This window comes from Echinops telfairi, unplaced genomic scaffold, assembly GCF_000313985.2.
Source record: "Echinops telfairi isolate 266 unplaced genomic scaffold, ASM31398v2 ScPeMD7_12;HRSCAF=54, whole genome shotgun sequence".
NCBI classification, from domain to species: Eukaryota; Metazoa; Chordata; class Mammalia; order Afrosoricida; family Tenrecidae; genus Echinops; species Echinops telfairi.
The window spans coordinates 6,858,936-6,864,394 of NW_022103909.1; the positions used below are offsets into that span (position 1 = coordinate 6,858,936).

At 48.2% G+C, this 5,459-nt stretch overlaps 1 long non-coding RNA gene across 3 annotated transcripts in view; it reads right to left on the minus strand.

The window, feature by feature from the left end:
- Positions 1-5,459, minus strand: part of LOC123521367 — a 177,255-nt gene that overhangs the window by 41,839 nt on the left and 129,957 nt on the right. For 2 of the 3 annotated variants that reach the window (XR_006679818.1, XR_006679816.1), the window contains exon 3: positions 688-806. This is a non-coding gene — a long non-coding RNA (uncharacterized LOC123521367). Of the gene's footprint in view, positions 1-687; positions 807-921; positions 1,111-5,459 lie in introns of those variants that run through there. The other variant, XR_006679817.1, reaches the window with a different exon arrangement.

A 5,459-nucleotide genomic window follows, 5' to 3' on the forward strand; every position in this document is an offset into this window, starting at 1 on the left:
GTTTGAACTGATCACCTTGTGGTTAGCAACCCAGCACTTAACCACTGTGCCACCAGGGCGCCCGCTGAGTAATAGGGAGCTGGGAGATGATGTCAATGTCTGGGGGCTGCATATTCCTGCTGCACATGCCACGCTGTCGGCAGTGACAGCCATCGGGTCCTTTTGAGCCTCCGGATTTTCAGCGGCTCATTTGGGGGAGTAGATCACCAGGCTGTTCTTAGTCTGTCCTAATCGGGGAACCTGTTCGGCACAATAGCAACATTCAAGACTGGTGGTGGCTGCACTTGAGGCACACTGCCTGGGTCTGGAGACACCGTCTGTCAACCACGTGCGTGGGAAGCAAGACTTGAACTATGAACCATCCACACCCCAAACAAACAAGAGCAATAATACACAACCTATTGTTCTAGAGGAGGACTGTCCAGCAGGTTTCCCAGGCCATAAATCAAGCTGACTAGCTCATCTTTATCTTGAAGAAAGGTCGATGAGTTCGAACAGCAAACCTCTCAGTTACCACTTAACCGTGGCGCCACCAGGATTCCCTTAAAACTTGGGTTCAGCAACCCCTCCCCTCTCGAGCTCTAAACACAAGCCTGCAGGCAGAATCTGGCAGAGTGCCCCCTTGCATCCCCCCTCCCCCAATCCCCAGGCCCACCCTTCCCAGCTCCGACAGCAGTAAAGGAATACCTTTGGGTCCAGCTGACCCCACCCGGGGTTGGGGTTGGGAACCTCCTGTGTCCTCAGGTTTGCTCCAGGTAATGATCATACAGGCCGACTCCTTCCCTTTCAGCATTCGACACGTCTGGCTTTGAAAAAGAAAGGAAACTTCTGGCTCCACCTCCAGCCCAGTCCTATCTTTGACTCCCTTCAAGGACACTTTTGAAAAAGAGCTGTTTACACAAGCCGTGTCCATGTGCTCACCTCCCACTCACTCCTCATTTTACATTAATTTGGCTCCCGAGGCCACCGAACCAAAGACGTGGTTTCCAGGGAACCACCGATGCTTTCCTTGCTGCTTCCTTCAAAAGAGCCACTTCTGGGTTCCGGGGCCCTGGGCACTGTGGGCCACCTCCTCAGATGCTGCCCCAGTGCCTGAGGAACTCTTGTCTTTGTCACTCTTGCTCCAGGACAACTTTTCTTTCTCCGTCAGTGGCCCAAGTGTGGGTCTTTCTCAGGGCCTTCTCATTGGCTTCTTCAACATCCTCGCCCTCTAAATTCCTCCACTCCCAGCTTCCCTCTCACCATACCCCCCCATTTCCTCCAAACAGTAGGAGTTTACCTCTGCTTGGCTATTAATAGCACCCTCCCCTCCCCCCTCCCCCAGTCTCAGTTTTACGGCGCCTTTATCAATTGCCATTTGTATGCAGATGACATCAATAGAAACCGTAAAGCCCGATGGCCGAGCTGGTGGCCGTCAGTCGGCCTCCGCGGTTCTTAGCCAGTTTCAGCCTTGCTGGTCTGAGACCCTGACCGAGGTAGATTATTTAACCGCTCAAACCATAGCAGCAAAACAGGAAACTTAATTCCATTAGGTGTCAATGGATTAGTCCATGCCCTTATATTAGCCTGAGACCAGCCACATTTTTTAAATGCTCAGCACGGGTCCATCCGAGTTGAAAATCTATTGGTACCTTTCTTTCCTCCAGCTCAGACCGGTCTCCGCAGTTCCGGACCCATTCAGGTCCAAAGGATAAATAAAGTTCCTGGGGAGCGGGGTGTAGGGGAGGGGTGGGGGAGGGGGTGGGTGGAGGTAGGGCAGGGGGTTGGGAGAGAAGTCACTTGGGCTGTGTGGGTCTCTTTTCACTTCCAAGTTCTCCGGACATCAAATGATCCTTCCATCCCGTGGGGGCTGAATCCTGAAGAGAATTCTGTGACCCCGGGACAATCGTCCTCAAGTGGATTACTGATCGGGGTGGGCCTGACAACCTCTTCTCCCGGTGCATTTTCAGGGCGCTGCTTGCAATTTCTACGGAACGGACACACTGGCCTGGGGGAGTCAACTCTGCTTCGCAGATCCTTAGGAACCCATTTTTTCTTTTTTCATGACCGTGGCTGTTTGCGGAAAACAGCAAAAGTCCTTGAACAATAGCCTGAATGTAGACGGTTTCAACCATGCCCAAAAGACAACAAATGAGACAAAAACATCTCTCTTGAAAACACACTTCCCAAGGGGCAGTGTGGTGATCCCTTTGGAGAAGCTATGGACACGGACCGATTTCATCACTGCTTTAAGTTTTACAGCGAATGACTTTGGACACATTTCCCTTGATCTTTAAAAGATGGTCTGGCTTACTTTGCACAAAGTATCATTTCCCAAACATCCTAGTTTTTATTCACCTGCGCCTTCTGACGGAAAACGTTATCATCTAGGTTTTTGTTTGTTTTTTAAGCTTCACATGCATCTTCCGTTCTTTTCTCAGACTGGATTTCTTCCAGACCCCTCCCAGCCTGCGGAGGACCCCGCGGGGGTGCGAGAGCCTGGGGCCTTGTTTTCATGTTTGCATTTGCTCACGTGACTCAGCCTGGAATGTCCCCAAACTCCTTCCACTTTCTGAGATGATGTGCCTGTTTGAAGGTCCCTCTAAAAGGCTCAGGTGTAGAACCTGCCCTGTGCTTCCAGACAGAATACTTGCTCCTCCCTCCCACCCCTATCATTAATTATACTGCCCAAGTACCTGGCCACACCACGCCGGTGCATTCCGGTTAGGGAGACCTGGTGTCACAGTGCTTAAGCCCTGGGTTGTGCAGACAAGGTCTGGTGTTTCCAACCCACCAGCCAAGATGCCGCAGTCTGCTTCCATTTAGAGAGCCCACTAACGACTGGTCGATTTCCCACCCATAGCAACCCGATAGCACAGGAAAGAACGACCTTGCGTGGTTTCGAACTGAGGCTGTAAATCTTTCTCTGAAGCAGAACGACTACCACGTCTATCTCCGAGGAGCAGCTTCTGGGCTTTTCTGTTACCAGACCCATTCTTAAGCCACTGGGCTACTAGGTCTCATTCCATAAAGATTATGTACTTCGATGGGGGTGGGGGGCAGGTTGGGGACATAATTAGTCCTTGATGGTCAGAGGTGAGTTCCCTCATTCTTGTACCTGGCACACCCAGTACTTACACATAACAATAGTTATGAGCACTTACTATTCTGTGTCAGGCCTGGCCTATTCTCACAAACCACTGAGGTAAGATCAGTCAATGAAGGGTGGGTGTATACATATGGGAAGGGCGGAGGGTACTGCCAATTACCTAGGGTTGCCCACTTGGTAAATGACAGCTTAAAAATATCTTTATGGGATGGATGGTGTTTTATTGACAGAAAAATTTCTGTCCCATTATAGAGTTTAAGATGTTTTGCTTCTTAGGTTAAAAGCCAAAGGTTTTTAACTTCTGCTATAAATATTTGCTGACATTGGCAAGGGGGTGGGGAAGGCCCAGGAGGAGCTTATCTAGAGAGAGAATATTTTAATGTTGATTTCTTCCTTTTGAATTCTCTTGAGAAAAAGCAAAAAAAAACAAAAAGTTTTGTGCAGTTTTTAATTTTTCTTTGAAACAACAAACAAAGCAGGCGTTCAAACACTTAGTTCAGCATCCATCACGCTGAGTTACCTGATCTTTCTAAGGAAAAGCGGACAATTTGGTGCAACAATTGAGCTATATTTGCGTTTGAAATTTGTTTATATTTCTGCTAGCTACATGGTAGTCTAAATAGTTGCTGAGTGAGGTATTTCCTATGATTGAAAGGAAGGGTGATGAAGTAGTTTGTAATGGCCAGTTGCTTTGAATGGATAAACACACAGGCTGGACTCTGAAAATTCACGTGTTTCTCTTCATGCAATCCTGTCCCCAGACAGCCATGTAACCAGTGGCAGGAACCCTGGGTCCATCAGCGGGCTTGGGTACAAGTTCGATGTCTGCCACCCCCAGTAGTCACTTCACCAGGTGGATCTCATTTCTTCATCCTTTAAATCAGTGCTTCTCAACGACCCTTTCATACAGTTCCTCTTGTTGTGGTGACCCTCCCAACCATCAAATTATTCTCGTTGCTACTTCATCACTGTCATTTTGCTGTTATGAATTGTAATATAAATATCTAATATGCAGAATGTATTTTCATTGTTACAAATTTAACATAAGTAAAGCATAGTGATTAATCACAAAACAATATGCAATTACGTATTGCGAAATATTTGTTTCTAATTACAGGTAAATGAAATTTTGTCTGGAAGCATGTGTAGCATAGGCAACAGTCATGACGCCGGGTACTCGTGTTTGGGCCTATCTGCATGTGGGCCGACACGCCTAGAGACAGATAGAGGAACGGTGTCTCGGTTCCTAAGACCATAGGAAATATGTGTTTTCTGATGGTCTTAGGTGACCCCTGTGAAAGGATCGTTCGACAACCCCCCCAAAGGGGTCACGACCCACAAGTTGAGAACTGCTGCTTTAAATGAATGAAGCGTAGAAATATCTTCTGTGCCCCACTGAAGGCACTATACAACCAAACTCACTGCAATTGAATCCAGGCCGACTCACGGTGTCCCTATCGGACAGGGTAGAACGGCTCCTGTGAGTTTCCGAGACTGTAAGTCTTTATGAGAGTAGAAAACTCAGTCTTTCTTCCAGAGCGGTTGATGGTTTTGAACTGCTGACCTTGCAGTTAACAGCCCAGTGCATAACCACTATGCGGGCAGGGCTTCTTGCTCCTCTAAAGAAATTACACAATTAAGATGCTATGTTATTTTATCCCTACTGGTATTGCTATTAACAATTTAGTGTCTGAGTGCTGTAGGACAAAATGTTTTCATTTCTTTTTCTTCTTCTTTTTTTAAATAAAAATAGGAAGAGCCAGCCTCTGAAGCCTTGGTCCCTGCCCCTACTCTTTGACTGTGTGGCCCAGAAGCCCCAAATTCCTTTTTCCACTTTCTGCATGTTTCTAACCCAGTGAATTGAAGCAGGGTGAGGGCGAGGGCAGGTTCACTGGGTGAGGAAGCCGACGGCTCTGCTGGAGAAAGGAGGGTACTCTTGCCCTGACCCCCAAACTGACTTCTGACGCCTGGTCTTTCGCTGAGCCAGGGCTTTGCTCCCTTGGGCTCCAGGTTGGCCCTATGAACTCCTCCCCCTCCTGGGTGACCTGCTCCCAATGCTTGGCTTCTCCCTTACCCTCCAGTTCCAAAATACGTCCTCAGCTGTGCCCTGCTCCCGGTAGGGTTAATGGTGGAAATCAAAGGGCAGGACGCTATGTTCTTGTTGGATGCCATTGTCCAGTGTGTTACGACTCGTAGTGACCCCATAGGAAAGGGCAGAATCATTCCATAGGGTTTTCTAGTATTCTTATAGGGTTTTCTTTACGGGAGCTAGGTCCATGATTGCTAGGTCTTTCTGTGGAGGAACGCATGGGGTGTTGAACCATCGACCTTTCTGTTAGCAGCAGCCAAACCCACAACTGTTTCAGTAAGT